We start from the raw sequence: 17215 nt of genomic DNA on the forward strand, positions 1-17215 counted from the left end.
CAAACCTACATAAAGATATTACAAAAAAAGAAAATTACAGCTCAATCTCTGTAATGAATGTAGATGCAAAAATTCTCAACAAGAGGGAAAAATCCTCAACAAAATACTTGTAAATTGAATTGAACAACACATTAAATGAATTATACACCATGATCATGTGAGTTTTACCCCAGGTATACAAGGATGGTTCAATATAAGAAAATTAATTAATGTAATACACCACATTAACAGATCAAAGGAGAAAAACTACATGATCATCTCTATGAATGCAGAAAAGGCACTGGACAAAATTCAACATCCTTTCTTGATAAAAACACTTTGAAATATAGGAATAGAAGAACCTTCCTCAACATGATAAAGGGCATATATGAAAAGCCCACAACTAACAGTTGCCATCAATGGTGAAAGGCTAAGAGCTTTCCCTCTAAGATCCAAAAAAAAATAAGGCTGCCCACTGTCACCACTCTTAATCAACACTTTGTTAGAAGTTATTGCTAGTTAGTAATTAAGCAAGAAAAACGAATAAAAGATGTCCAAATTGAAAAGGAAGAAGTAAAAATTTCACTATTTGTAGATGACATGATCCTATAGAAAATCCTGAGAAATCTATAAAAAAGCTACCAAAGCTAGTAAATTAATTCATTAAAGTGGTGGGATATAAGATCAACACACAAAAATCAGTAGTATTTCTATACACTAGGAACGAGCAATCTGAGGAGGAAATGAGGGAAAAAACTCCATTTAAAATAACAACTAAAAGAATCTAGAAATAAATTTAGCTAAGAATGTAAAGGACATGTATACAAAAAAATACACAACATTGCTAAAAGAAATCAAAAAAGACCTAAATATGGGACGCAAATTTGGTTCAACTAATAGAGTGTCTGCCTACCACATGGGAGGTCCAAGGTTCAAACCCTGGGCCTCCAGACCCATGTGGTGAGCTGGCCCACGTGCAGTGCTGATGCATGCAAGGAGTGATGTGCCATGCAGGGGTGTCCCCCGCATAGGAGAGCCCCACATGCAAGGAGTGTAACCCATAAGGAGAGCCACCCCATGCAAAAAAAGTGCAGCCTGCCCAAGAGTGGCACCACACACGTGGAGAGCTGAAACAGCAAAATGACACAACAACAAAAAAAAGAGACACAGATTCCCAGTGCCACTGACAAGAATGCAAGTGGACACAGCAGAACACATAGCGAATGGACACAGAGAGCAGACAATTTGGGGGGGGGGGAGAGGGGAGAGAAATTTTAAAAAGAAGATCTAAATAAATGGAAGGATATCTCACATTCATGGATTGGAAAATTAAATACTGCTACAATGTCAGTTCACCCAAACTGATGTTCAGATTCAAAACAATTTCTATAAAAACTCCGAAAGCACTTTTTGTAGCACGTAAAAAAGCCAATTATCAAATTTATTTGGAAGAGTAAGGGATGCTGAATAGCCAAAAAATCCCAAAAAAAGAACAAAGTTGGAGAACTCAAATGACCTAATTTTAAAAGATATTACAAAGCTACAATGGTCAAAACTGCATGGTATTGGTAGAATGACAGATATATTGACCAATGGAACTGAAATGACAGTTCAGAAATAGAACCACACATTTACAGTCAACTGATATTTGCCAAGGCCATTAAGTCCACTCAACTGGGACACAATAGTTTCTACATCAAAAGATGCTAGAAGAACTGGATATCAAAATCCACAAGAATGAAAGAAGATTCCTATCCCATGACCTATACAAAAATTAAGTCAAAATGGACCAAAGACCTAAATATAAAAAGCTACAACCATAAAACTCCTAGAAGAAAATGTAGGGAAATAGTTACAAGGTTGTGTGGTACATAATGGTTTCATAAAATTTACACCTAAAGCAAGAGAAACAAAAGAAAAAATAGATAAATGGGGCCTCTTCATTTGTGCTTCAAAGAAGTTTGTCATGAAAATGAAAAAGCAGCCTCCTCAATGGGAAAAATATTTGGAAACCACATATTTGATAAGGATCTAATATCCAGCACATATGAAGAAATCCTACAACTCAATAATAAAAAGACAAACGAATAAAAAATGGGCAAAAGACCTGAACAGACACTTTTCCAAAAGATGAAATACAAATGCCAAAAAATCCATGAAAAGATGGTCAATATCACTAGCTATTAGGGAAATGCAAATCAAAACGATATATCATTTCACACCTATGAAATGACAGGTGGCTGCTATTAAAAATACAGAAAACTACAAGTATTAGAGAGGAAGAGAAATAAGAACACTCAGTTACTGCCAGTGGGAAAGTAGAATGGTGCAGCACAATGGAGTACAGCTTGGACGTTCCTCAGGAAGCTAAGTATAGAATTGCTATAGGATCTGGTAATCTTGCTACTACGTATGTACCCACAAATACCAACATATATATGCACACCAATGTCCATAGCGACATTATTCACAATTGTCAAAAGATGGAAGCAACCCAAGTAACCATCCACAGATGAATGGATAGACAAAATGTGGTTTATACATATGATGGAATATCATTCAGCTGTAAGAAGGAACGAAATACTGTTATATGCAAGACATGGATGAACCTCGAAGACCTTATGGTGAACCTCGAAGACAAAAAAACAACAAATATTGCATGATCTCACTGATTTGAACTAAAGATAGTGAGCAGACTCACTGAGATAGTGTCTGGAAGATGGTTTACTAGGAGATAGAATGGGAAAAGAGAATGAGGAGCTGATGCTTAATCTGTACAGAATTTATAATTAGGTTGATTGTAATGATTTGAAAATGGACAGAGGTGATGGTGGCACAGTGATATGAGTGTAATTAACAGTGCTGAAGTGTGTGTGTGTGAATGTGGTTGAAAGGGGAAGTTTTGGGTCACACATGTTGCTAGAAGGAAAGCTAGAGGATGAACTGGGCGACTGGATAATTGTGAACTCCGGGGTGGCCAAGGATTGTGGCTTATAGTTCTTTCAGGAGCTATAACAAAGGTACAACACTGCTGCAGGGTGTTGATAGTGGGGTGGTATATATATGGGGAACAATGCACATATAGCACACCTCTATGGAATATGAATGTATTCTTGTGGTCATAGGTATGCTTTATGGGTTAATAGAGTCCCACACAGTAGCTAACAAAACATAAAACTTCCATCCTGGGAAAGTCCTGCTACTTTATCAAAAAGATGGCAAAAATCTCTGGAATAGAGAAGCCTTGCCTAATTAAAAAAAAAAAGTCAATATGCCAAGCCCTCAATATAACACTTGCACTTAAGAGCCTTTTCCTATAATAATGAAGTAAGCCTAATTATAATTAATACGTAAGAGTTACCTCCTGAAAATCTTCTTGCTACTCAAATGTGGTCTCTCTATAAGGCAAACTTTGCAAATAAAATCACTCACTAACTTCTCCCCGAATATGGGGCATGACTCCTGGGATAAGCCTCCCTGGTACCAAGGGATTATTGCCAAGCATTATCAGTGATGCATTTGGAAAAAGATCTTGGCCAAAAGGGGGAAATATTAAATAAAACAGTTTGTATGACTAAGAGATTATGCCAAAGTAAGTCAGGATGTGATTCTAGAGGCTACACATAGGCAGGTCTTGAGCAGATTTCACAAACTGCCACAGCAAACAAAGCCTCAAACAAAAGTGCTCCCAAGGGCTCTAAGGATGTCTGGACACCACAGATAATCCACATGGCCTCATGAAATCAACACCCCCTTGGCGGGTCCTATTTGGGAACATATGAAAATCTATCTCTTCAATATAACATTAGTTATACTCATTTATAATTCCCCTAATCATGATTCTTCTACTCTTTTATTTGAACCTATAATTTCAATGTACCTGTTAAATACATTTCTCAGAGTCTTAAATCTTCATCTTGTTCGTATGACAGTTGAGCACTGAAATCCAGCAGAGTTGTGGCCAACACCTACTCTCAGTTCTTCAGGCTTACCCAGGACAACTAACAAAACAATAAAGATGATGGACAAGTCCCAACCCAAAACAAGGATCTTCAACTGCAAGCACAACAATTTCTTTCCTCTGCCCAATAATATCTAAGTCCCCTCTCCTCCTGAAGCAGTCAGAGCAAACATCATCCAAAATCCCTCAAGATGGAGGAATGAACAAAAATAAGGGGGAAAAGTAACCACTGACCAAAGCAGACTTACTGTCATTGTAGTTATTATCTTGTGTTAACAGAGTAACTTGTAATATTGAGAGAAAAGATAAACATTTTTTAAAACTGTTAATAAATTAAAACCCAGAGAGTGTAGGGATACCATATGTTATTCCATGCATCCACCCAGCAATAGGGCCTCAGATCTACCACTGGATAGGACATAACTGTCATGCTCAGACAATTTATCAGAGTTCTACGAAGTAACAGGAGTTTGAAAAGATGAATCAGGGTTCTCCCTAGCCTAGGCTTTGCTACACTCTTAAAACATTAATCTTTGAGTAAATCTTGCTTCCATTAAAAATATGAACAAGAAATAATCAGCCAGGATCTTAAAATTACTGAGGGCTAAGGTAGGCGCTGGAGAAAGGGAAAGCTCTATTTTTGAAAGTGTCTTCTGGACAATATATACGCTACCTTAGAGCTACCACATCCCAGAATAACATCTTTAAAAATAACTCTGATGGTACAATTATTAGGAGGTGTCTTAACTACATTCCTTTGAGATAACAGGGTCTCTTCAAAAGGGAATGGAATCATAAACATTACCTTAGAAAATTGGTTATGACTTTAGAAGTTCATAAATTCTTTTACACAGGACTCCAACTTAGGCTAATGCTAATCCTCACACTAGTATGTGATTAAAATTGTCTGCAAACAGCAGCTGTTCAATGACATTCTGGTTCTGTCTGTAATGTAATAGTTAAGGAATGTGGTGACATTTCAGAAGAGACTATAACTTCATGTATTGAATGCAGAGTGTTAACTTTTTACTATAAAATTATAATTTCTAACAACGTTTCAAATGTATAAATAATCACAAAATAGTACAAAAGCCCTAGGTCAAAATATACTGTTTTGTTACTGATTATTTATGGGTAAAATGGTGAAAATCTATTTTCCTATCCAAAATATAAGTAATAGCTGTACACAGCCATAAACACAAACTGCACATAAATCAGAGCAAAGTCAACCACATCTACAAGGATAAAACTGCATCAAATAGCAGAACTCATTAACATTTTTTGGTTCACAGATCCCTTCAACAATCTGATGACACCTGTGGGCTTTCTTCTAAATGTACACAGAGACCCACAAATTTTACCAGTGAGTTAAGGTAGGTCTTGAAACCTTTTAATCTCAGTTTTAAAAACTTCTAACCTGGAAGCTATTAAAAAATTTCATTACAAAATTGCATTAGAGTCACCAGATTTGTGCTCTTTCCAATAAGACATGGGGGCAGTAGCATACATAAAATATTAATACTCCCATTGAGAAAAAAAAAAGAATACCAGGATTACTAATAAAATGCACTCCACAAGAAAAACTGCAATGGAAGGAAAGGAAGAATTACACCCTACTATGTGGGGTCCAGTCTATTTTAGACATTAGGATTGAGCAATGCCAAGAAAGCTGACAAATCAAAATCTCAGCTTTTAAAGTTGGTATATTTTTAGACTTTTTAAGATAAACACTTTATCACTTGGTAAAACTGAATATCAAGCACAGCTATATATCTGATCATATAGTATTTTAATGAAACATCTCTAAAACAAAGGCGAATGAGCTGAAGTATGAATATTTATAAATACAGAGTAAATTTTTTATATAACAGCTGAATTATTTCATGTGATAGAATTTGGTAATATCGAAATAAGAATAAAAAATGCATAGGCTATTAGCTGAAACATGGAACTAAGTTTCTTAAAGTGGCGATGTTACTGTAATGATACTTCTGTAATAAAGGGCATGGGGTAGGAGACTGCATGACAGAGCAGCAACAGCACTCTACCAAGAAGTCAGATATATCTTCAGTCTGTTTCTAAAGCTGCAACTGATTAGCCATGTGACCTCAATTAAAGCCATTACCTTTTAGGATTGTCAATTTAGGAAAAACTATCAAATTAAGGCAGTGAACTATATCATCTTGAAAAATCCTAAATATTTTTATTCTAATGCCTGAGTATGTTAAAAGTAAAATTAAAACAAAAACAGAATGGGGAGTGGATGTAGCTCAAGTGGTTGAGCGCCTGCTTCCCATAAACAAGGTCCCAGGTTCAATTCTCATTAACTCCTAAAAACCAAACAGACAAATGAAAAAACCAGCTCTCATTGGGGAGCAGATGTAGCTCAGTAGTCGAGCACCTGCTTCCCATGTATGAGGTCCCGGGTTCAATCCCTGGTACCTTAAAAATAATAATAATAAATTAAAATAAAACAGAAGTAAATAATGAGAATCAGGGTCATTTAGTGGAACAAAACAATTACAATCACAAGCAATTTTATGACAGGGTGCCTTTAAATAACATTTTCCTACATGCACAATAAGCTAGATGCCTCAGAAACACTACTTGTCTTTCTGATTTGCTATTTTGGTCTCTCAGATTATTATGGTAGCCAGACTGCAAGATGGTCCCAATGATGCCACCTTCTGCTACTCTCACCCAATGTAGTCTCCTCTCACACTGTACCATGGTTATCCGTGTGGTCCATAACATACAGAAGAAACTATGGTATGCCACTTCTGAGATTAGGTTATAAAAGACCGCGTCTTCCTCTTGGGTACCTACTCTCTCCCTTGGTAATGGATCTCTTGCTCTGGTGAAAGCAAGCTGTCATATGGTGAACAAGCTCATTTGGAAAGGAACTGAAGCCTCCAGCCAAAGGCATGCTAAGAACTGAGGCCTGGCAACAACCGTGTATGTGAGCCTGAAAGAGGATTCCCCAGCCCCAATAGAGCCTTGAGAGACTGCAGGTAAAGGTGACAGCTTGACTGACACCTCACAAGAAACCCGGAACCAGAACCATTCAGCTAAGCCATTTCTGGATTCTTGACTGTCATACACTGAGAGATAATAAATGCTTGAGGTTTTAAGGTGCTCCTTTGGGGTAATTGGTTACAGAGCAATAGGTAATGATACAGTCATCTTTAATTCTTTTAATTTTTGAGTCTCTTGGCCCTTAAAATTAATTGGTCACCAGGTTCTTCTTTCATTCTGTCTCTCATATAACTACCTCCCATATGAATACTTCTTTCATTCCCTCTACAACCAAACAGATTTAGGTTCTTCTATTTTACTATTACAAATACAACAAAAACATATATACTATACCTCTGGGTCAACGATGCCAAAGTCAAACATGTTCAAGAGATATTAGGGCAATGTGAATGACTTAGGTCAAGTGGACTACGACGTGTGAGACTTCTCAAGAGCAGTTTTCAACTCAGCTCCGGTGCTGCTAAGTGAGTATGTGGGCCCAGTGTTACCAGATCATCTTCTGACTTTTTTACCACTTCCCCTGCCCTCTATCCCTATCTCCTCCTCCTCGGTAACTTCTCATCTGTTTTCTAGTAATATATCTGCGAATATGCTATTTCTAGTCATCTCTTATAAGTGATATCACACAATTTTCGTCATATGTGTCTTTCTTATTTTGCCGAGCATAATTTTTTCAAGGTTTTTCCATGTTACAGCATATCTCAGAAGTTCACTTTTTCTTATAGCCAAATAATACTCTATTACTGTGTTTCTGTACAATATTTTGCTTATCCATTCAATTGCTGATGGACATTTGGGTTGTCCAATAATCAGAACACAGGTTTGGAAACTCAGCATTATATTATAAGCAGAGCACATGTAAAAATGAATTAATGATATAATGAGTAATATATTTTAAATTTTAGAAAATAATTCTACAAATAATTAGAATTACATTTTCTAAATTTCCATAGATAATAACCATACTTTTATCTTTATGCATTCAAGTATCACTTATCTTAAAATTTTGGGGGGAAAGATTTAACCCAATCTTTTAAATCTGGTAACAATAGTAAATTCCTTAGTAAATATCTAATAAAGTATAGCATGTAAGATTATAGTAAATATTTTTGTTTGGGCTTTAATATCACTAGTTTTTCAACAAGCACAGAACATCCTAGTAGGATTAAACCACCGAGAATTATACCAAATATTGACTCTTACTTCTAGCCAGAGTCTAACAGGACCTCAAAACAAAGACATCTTTTAGGACAAAACATGAGTTCATGGGAACATACCAATTTATGTCATATAGCACACTGCCCTACTTTTTAGTAGCAAGACCTTTCCCTTGCTCTACACACATAACACCCATTGATTTCCATGGAAGCCTGACGCAGTAAAGGAGCACCATGTGGCCTCTTATAAAAGGAAGATTTTATGTCTTCTTTTGAATGTTGTTTGCCACCTGGCTTCCAGCCAACCCAATATAAACATCAGCATTCATGCAGTGTTTGATAATCCCTTGTCTTCAGTGAATTCCAGACTTTTGAAAAGGTCAAGATTTAATGTGAGAAGAGGAAAATCTTTACACTTAAAAAGGCCCAGAACATAGAAAGAATATCATACCATAAAGGATACTACAATACTGACAAATGATCCAAATACTCTACTGTGCCTGACATGAAAATTGATACAATAACCACTCCCATTTTAGGAGTGTTTACGATGTTCTAAGCAATGAGCTAAATGTTTTATAAATATCATCCTATTTAATTCTCACAAAACTCCTGTAAATTGATATCATCCCTATTTTGCAGCTGAGGAAAGCACATCTTAAAGGTTAAGTGATATATCCACGGTCACAGAGTTGGTAACTGGCAGGGCCAGGATTATAAAACCACAGTGTTCTTAAAACACGATGGCATATCCAAACTCTAGAACTTGGGTGATGACGTCACCTGAGTGCCTGGAAGTAGCCTATCCCTCTGGAAATGCTTTTAAAATTTACAGTACAATCTTATCTGATACTTTGCTTTACAAATATTACATTGCTGCCTACAAACATTGCTTGCTCCAAAGACTCAATTTTCTGGGGCTTTTAAATATATCTGAGTCTCTTCTGATAATTAAATTTGATGAGGTTTGCCTCAAATCCCACTGCAATGGAACATTTCTTGAAGACTATATCATAGAAGAGATTGCATTCTAACGATCACACTGAAGTACCTCAATTAAATACAGTTTCAGAGGGGATGAACATAACTATATTAAACCAAACTCTATTTCTCCACAGAGCTTGTTAAAGCAAACTTTTGAGTCTGGTGATGATAATTATAATTATCAGTAATTCCTTACAAGGAATTACCTCAAGACTTACCTTACCTCAAGACTGGCTAATAAAAAGGTGAATCAGCAACTTTTGCTACTATACATGTGAAAACTGAATTTTGATTTCTATCTTATTGTCCCATAATTTACTTTTTCTTTGTGAAACATTTTTTCCAGCATTATTTTGCGTTATTGATTTTTTCCAAGTGCCATGGTCTTGAGTGAATGTCTCTTTTGTCATCACAGCTAATTGTCACTGTTTGGACTGCTGTAAGATTTTAAATACACCAGATCTACCATTTTAAGCTAAGGTTGTTTAACTGATTTTAAATTCAGTATATAAAAACAGAGAAATTATACTGACTCCTTTGAATTCTGGATTCTTTTTCATCAAATTTCTTTTGGGATACAAAATTTTATGGGTTTTGATTATATAGTTTTCATATTTTTAATTTTTTATCTTAATTTGCAATGTTTAAATACATAGTTATTCATAAGTGAGCATTTATTCATTAAAATTTCTCAGATTATATTTCAAGTCCTTAAAACAAGTTCCAAACAATTGGTAATTGAGTTCTTAACTGAACATGAAATAGAAATCATAAATCATGTGCATCATGTATTTCTAAGGAAACAGAATCATCTGGGACTGGAGAAACAAACTAGGAGCCAAGAGTTTTGATTTCCTATATGGTTGTTAACAAATTAAATAACTTCCTTCTGACTCAGTTAGTTTATATGGAAACAAGGTAAAACACAGTATCTTTGGAAAATTATATTCAATATATGAAGATAAAATTTCCAAGTGGTTTAAAAAAATAAAAATAATTTGAAAACACCATAGAGTCAAGACTCTCCTCTGAGCTACCACAGCAGTTATACCAGCACTTAAGTAAATACAAAATTTTTTAAAAAGCTCAATATTTCCTATTTAAGCAGAACAGTCAAGGAATGAAACAACTGGTTAAACCATCAATTCGGCTTAATGATGCTCATTGAGCAAACAGGATGCCATTCTTCTAAAACAAAACAGGTTGCTAAAATCTGTTAAGTGCCTTTCATGCACGGGCACTGTTCTAAGAGTTTAACTTTATTTAATCCTCAAGAGTCCTATGAGATGGGTATGAATATTACTCCCATTTGAAACTGATGCAGATTAAGCTCTTTGCCCAGAGGCACAAAGTTAGTAAGTGGCATATTTTCTTCTAAAACCAATACTGAGTAAGATGTATGAATTATCTAATGGTTCAGTAAAGAGTAGAATATTTTGTGACAAATACACAGTACTCTTTCTAAAGCTAAATCATCACTGTACAAAAATGGAGATATCAAACTATGGAATAGAGGGAAACGGACTTGGCCCAGTGGTTAGGGCGTCCGTCTACCACATGGGAGGTTCGCGGTTCAAGCCCCAGGCCTCCTTGACCCGTGTGGAGCTGGCCCATGTGCAGTGCTGATGTGCACAAGGAGTGCCGCGCCACGCAGGGGTGTCCCCCGCGTAGGGGAGCCCCACACGCAAGGAGTGCACCCATAAGGAGAGCCGCCCAGCGCAAAGGAGGGAGCAGCCTGCCAAGGAATGGCGCCGCCCACACTTCCCGTGCCGCTGACGACAACAGAAGCGGACAAAGAAACAAGATGCAGCAAACAGACACAGAGAACAGACAACCGGAGGGGGGGGGGGGGATTAAATAAATAAATAAAATCTTTAAAAAAAAAAAAAAAAAAAACTATGGAATAGACACCCCAAATCTTTCCCTGAGAAACTACCCTTCACTTCCCTGAATATCCCTGACAGGGAGAATGCTGGCCAGCAAACCTTGAGGGTAAAGAATAAAGTTCTGATTTCAAAACAGTGGACATTCTGAATTCATAAGACTGTACAAAACAGTACAACAAGAAGTCAATTTCAACCATATCAAGTGATTTCCTACTATAAGCTCTTAAATTTTTTCAATAAAAATAAAATAGGATCCCTTTTTTTCCCACAACTTTTTAATAAAGGAGGCAAATTTTACAAACATCTAGCCTGTATAAATACTTAAAATACACTATGCTAATAAGCTGCAGTTATTACACAATCTACAAATATTCAAATGGAAACTGGACTGATAAGCCCAAAACTCGACAAGGTAAACTCATGAAACAGGTACATAACGGGAGTGTTCAGATAGTGACAAAATCCTTAGGACAAAGTCTTCTGATAAAGCAGAAAGTGAGGAGAGGACTATCTAAAAAGACAGATCTGAATGCCAAGCAAAGCTGTTGCCTAACCAATGGCATTAACATAATCTGAAGGAAGAATGTATGAACAGCTGGAGAATGGACAGTGTGGAGTAGAGAAAAGAGAAACCCAAAGAGCAAGAGTCTGGCAGTATTCATCAGCCATGTTGATGAAAAAGGGAACTGTGAGCAGCTGCTGTGAACCACCTCACTGTTGGGCAGGAATAACTATTTGGCTATACCAGGCTATCATTACTTGACGGTGAAGATGATGACGATGATGATGATGATGATGATGATGATGGTGATGGTGATGATGATGATGAAGGTGGTGGTAATGATGATGATGAGAACACCTAACTTATGGCTTTTATTGTGCATATTGAACTTGCTGCCCCCACCCCACTCCTCTTCGGCCTCATCAGTGTGTTAAGTGCAATGACCTACTTAAGGGTAAACTCATTCTACCTCTGCCAGTTTGGGGCTTAGCCAAGCACTGCCTCCTTCCCCCTCTGTCCAAGCTGCCTGGACCAAAAGCTTGAGAGGAAAGGCTTTGGGTTAAGGGTTTGTGATCAGGAAAACTGAAGATGGGAGTTTCAGTCAGTGCTGATGTGTATTATACACAAGCCCTCACCCAGTGCCCTGAGCCTGTCATTTTTCTTCTTCCAATCTCCCTTCCTGCCTATACTTATCCAGATAGGACTACACGTGGCCTGAAGATTCCAGTCGCACCCCAAAAGGTAGTCCTGTCAACACCACCAGATTTGTGGCCCACAGGGCACTACCTGGTGCCGTTTCCAACTGCTGCCCCACTTCTCTCCTACAATCAGTTTGTACTCATTGGACTGTGCTCTCTCTTCCCTGTTTACCTGATATATGGAAATAAATGTTCTTTTCCTCTTGGGGAAAAAAAGAGAGAGAAGTGCTTTGATTCCTTCTATAGAGGAAACAGCCTGTTATCCTTCTGCCTATCCTATAAGGAGCCTTGTAAAGTCTTAATTTTTACTATTGGGTTTACAGGTTGTACATCTGGATGAGCCACTACCTGGCAATATGAATCACTAAAATCCAGGGCCAGAGCTATTGTTGTGGTATAAAAGCTGATTGATTGGATAGCATAAGACCACAAAAAGGAGACTTCAGAAAGGAGATTAATAAGTGCGGGAATAACCTAAGTAATGACCAGCAGACTGTGACAAGTATCACAGCTGCAAATGTGTTTGTATTCTGTTTATACAGGGTGCCTTCTCTACAGGACAATGATCAAATATTTCACATCCATCCAGCCTCAAAGGTCTTTTGCTCTCCAATGTTGCTGTCTACATTTAATCATTTCTCCTTGGTTCTCATGGCCACAAACATGAATGTTTTGTAGGGCTTCTCCTCCAGCACAGGGAATATTCTCGGTCAAGACAGTTCATGGCAATTTAGTTATCTGCAGTCAGGCACAATCATGACAGATTTTGCAGCTGTCTGCACCAAGACCCCAAAAGGGAGGTGCACCATTATCTTCCTTCCAATGTTCATATTCTCAACAGAGAATGCCTAATAGCCATTATTGCCATAGATAACAGCAGGAATGATCCTGGATTGGAAATTTTCGATCATGCAGCACATCTTGGGGGAGCTCTCTTTGGAATATATTACTTATGGTCATAAGCTCATTTGGAAAAACAGGATGCCTCCAGTGAAAATTTGGCATGAAGTAAGGACTAATGACGCCAAAAAAGGGGGAGGCTCTAAGTAAAACAGATTGGGTGACACTGGAGCATCTGGGCTCACTATCACATTGGCCCTAGAGTTTTACCAAGAATATGACCCTGTCTGGAAGATGTCTGGCATCTCAACTTTTTGGTTTTTTTGCCAGGTACAGCATTAAGCTCTTTACATACATTACTTCATTTAGCTTTCATACAAACTCCATGAGGTATTAGCGCTACTTTATAAATGAGGAAACTGAGGCTCCCAAAAGCTAAGTAACTTGCCCAACGATGCTTAGATAGTAGGTGGCAGAACCATGATTTGAACCCATATCTGAGTCCAAAATCTATGCTAAAAAAATGGCTGAGTGAAATTAAAGGAAATGTAAATAAATGTGTTCACGGAATGGAAAACTTAATAATGTTAACATGTCAATTCTCCCCAACTGACCTATAGATAACTTATCGATAGATTCAACACCATCACGATCACAATAACAGCAAGTCTTTTTGTAAAAATCATTAAGCTGATTTTTTTTAAAACTTACATGGAAATACAAAGGACTAGAATAGCCAAAACAATTTTGAAAAGTAACAAAATTGTAGCACTCACTCTGCTTGATTTCAACAGTTACAATGAAACTACTATGCTTGAGATGGTGTGGTAAAGGCACATGAACATAGGTCAACAGAAGAGGCCAAGGCATATATTGTCAACCGATTCTCAACAAAGACGCTAAGATAATTCAATGCAGAAAGGAGAGTTTTTTCAACAAGTGGTGTTGGAACAACTGGATATTCATATGCAAAACTTAATCCAATTCTAGTAGAAAATATAGATGAAAATCTTCATGTCTAGGGTCAGGCAAAGATTTCCTAGAGATGATATCAAAAGCATGAACTACAAAAGAAAAAAAACTGATAAATAATACTTCATCAGAATTAAAATTTCTTGCTCTTTAAAATGATCTAGACAACTCCCACTTCTCTGTACAATATGGCTTCTTAGTTTTTCTGATGGCAAAAGATTCCATTACTCTTTCAGCACAGATGTCTAATCCACTTGGCTATAGCATTCTTTTCACTGTTTGTTAATAAACTCTCAATCTAGCTTACACACATACCTACTCTTGAGAGTTTTGCTTACCTAGAGAGGGTCTGTTTCCCTGAGTGGAGTACTGCAACAAGAATAAAGCTTTTCCACCTACAAGGCTAAGAACCAGACTCCAGACTACAATGATTTCATCCGAATAATATCCCAATGACTTCTGGGCCACCTACCCAATCCCTAACAGTCTCTATTCCTCTACCCATTCTTTAGCCACAACAAACATTACTTTTAAAAGCCAGTACTCTGTTTAAGATTTTAACTGGGACTTCCCACACTGACTTTTTTTTATTTCAAAGTTATAAAAATTTACTTCAGTGTGTTGGAATGGTTAACGTTTACTACTAAATGCTCCAACAGGGAGGGGGGGAGGCAAGATGGTCGCTGAGTGAACTTGCCTTTGCGGTAGGTCCCGGGAGGAGACGGCTGGGCGCGGCTGCAGAATCTCCAAGGTCGGGCTTTTTCGGGATTTTTGCAGGGCAGAAGTGCCTGGACATCGATTGAGTGGAAAGTGAACTTAACCAACAACAAGAAACTAGAATAAGAAAAAAAAGTGACAAAGAGAAGATATAACACCTATGCAAAAATAACAGCTAATTAACCTCCAAGAGCAGACAAAGAAGCTAAGGAACTGATTAAATCCGTCAAGATAAAGAGATGACCAGAAAGCAACAAAAATCTACAAACCAAACCAGTAATCAGGAAAACATGGCTGAATCCAATCAACAAACCAATAATCACGAAGGGGAGCAAAACTTGGCACAAGAAATGAAAGATCTCAGAACATTTATCACCGACAAATTTGACGAAGTAATGAAAGAGGTTAACAACATGAAGACATCACTTGGAGGGGAAATTGCAGACATACGCAAAAACATAACAGATATGATGGGAATGAACACCACAGTTCAAGAAATCAAAAATACGCTTGCAGCAAATATCAGCAGACTAGAAGAGACAGAGCAGAGAATTAGTGATGTGGAAGACAGTACTTCAGAAATCAAGCAGATAGTAGAAGGGGTCAATAAGAAGATAGAAAAAATCCAATTAGGATTTAGGGACCTGAATGACAATGCAAAACGCTCAAACATACGTATTATAGGCATTCCAGAAGGTGAAGAGAAGGGAAAGGGGTCAGAAGGAATGCTGCAGGAAATAATGGCTGAAAACTTCCCAAATCTACTGAAAGAGACAGATGTACATATCCAAGAAGCACAGCGCACTCCACAAGTCATAAACCCCAACAGGCCCACCCCAAGACATATACTTGTCAAATTATCCAATGCTCAAGACAAAGAGAAAATCCTAAAAGCAGCAAGAGAAAAGAAAACCATCACATACAAGGGAAGCTCAATTAGATTAAGTGCTGATTTCTCTTCTGAAACCATGGAGGCAAGAAGGCAGTGGTATGATATAGTCAAAGTACTAAAGGAAAGAAATTTCCAACCAAGAATACTCTATCCAGCTAAATTAGCATTCAAACATGATGGAGAGTTCAAAATATTCGCAGACAAACAGAAACTGAAAGAGTATACCAACAAGAAACCTCCCCTTCAAGAAATTCTAAAGGGAGTTCTACAGGAAGAAAGGAAAAAACAGGAAAGGCAGAGTTGGAGGAGAGTATAAGACCAACAACAATAACAAAAAAGACAAAAAAAAATATACAAACAAAATATGACAAACACAAATCCAATCAAAATATGGCTAGCACAAATAATTCCTTGACAGTAATAACACTGAATGTCAATGGATTAAACTCACCTATCAAAAGATTCAGACTGGGACATTGGATAAGGAAATATGACCCATCCATATGCTGTCTACAAGAGACACATCTTAGACCCAGAGACGCATGGAGATTGAAAGTGAATGGCTGGAAAACAATCATACAAGCTAACAATAACCAAAAAAAGGCAGGAGTAGCTATATTAATATCAGACAAAATAGACTTTAAATGTGAGACAATTGTGAGAAACAAAGAAGGATACTACATTTTAGTGAAAGGAAAAATCTGTCAAGAAGATCGAACAATCATAAATATCTATGCCCGTAACAAGGGTGCCTCTAAATACGTCAGGCAAACGCTGGAAAAACTAAGTGAAAGAATAGATACATCTACAATTATAGTGGGGGATTTTAATACACCACTATCAACTCTGGACAGAACATCTCAAAAGAGAATCACCAAAGAAACAAAACAACTGAATAGTATATTAGAGGAGCAGGATCTAATAGATATATATAGATCACTACACCCAAACACAGCAGGATATACATTTTTCTCAAGCGCACATGGATCATTCTCCAAGATAGATCATATGCTAGGCCACAAAGAAATGCTGAACGAATTCAGAAAGATTGAAATCATACAAAGCATTATCTCTGACCACAGTGGAGTCAAGCTGGAGATTTGCAAGGGACAGAAACCCAGATTTCACACCACGATTTGGAAATTAAACAGCACACTCTTAGAAAAACAGTGGGTCAAAGAGGAAATCTCAAAAGAAATCAATGACTACCTTGAAACAAATGATAATGATAACACAACATACCAAAATTTATGGGATGCAGCAAAAGCAGTACTGAGAGGGAAGTTTATAGCCATAAATTCATATATCAAAAAAGAAGAAAGAGCAAAAATTGAAGAACTAACTGCACATTTGAAGGAATTAGAAAAACAACAACAAAGTGACCCAACAGGAAGAAGAAGGAAGGAAATAACAAAGATAAGAGCAGAACTAAATGAAATAGAAAATAAGAAAGCACTTGAACAGATAAACAAGACCAAGAGCTGGTTTTTTGAGAAGATTAACAAAATTGACAAACCTTTAGCAACACTAACAAAGAAAAAAAGAGAGAAGATGCAAATACACAAAATAAGAAATGAGAAAGGCGATATCA

The 17215-nt window shown here is 37.2% G+C and overlaps 1 protein-coding gene and 1 pseudogene across 9 annotated transcripts in view; one reads left to right on the forward strand and one right to left on the reverse strand.

Annotated features, from left to right (window-relative positions):
• Positions 1-17215, reverse strand: part of LOC101417339 (dystonin) — a 486360-nt gene that overhangs the window by 307626 nt on the left and 161519 nt on the right. The gene's annotated exons all lie outside the window — the stretch shown is intronic.
• Positions 12383-13253, forward strand: LOC139440045 (presenilin-associated rhomboid-like protein, mitochondrial pseudogene; annotated as a pseudogene).

Source organism: Dasypus novemcinctus, chromosome 11 (assembly GCF_030445035.2).
Source record: "Dasypus novemcinctus isolate mDasNov1 chromosome 11, mDasNov1.1.hap2, whole genome shotgun sequence".
Classification (NCBI taxonomy): Eukaryota; Metazoa; Chordata; class Mammalia; order Cingulata; family Dasypodidae; genus Dasypus; species Dasypus novemcinctus.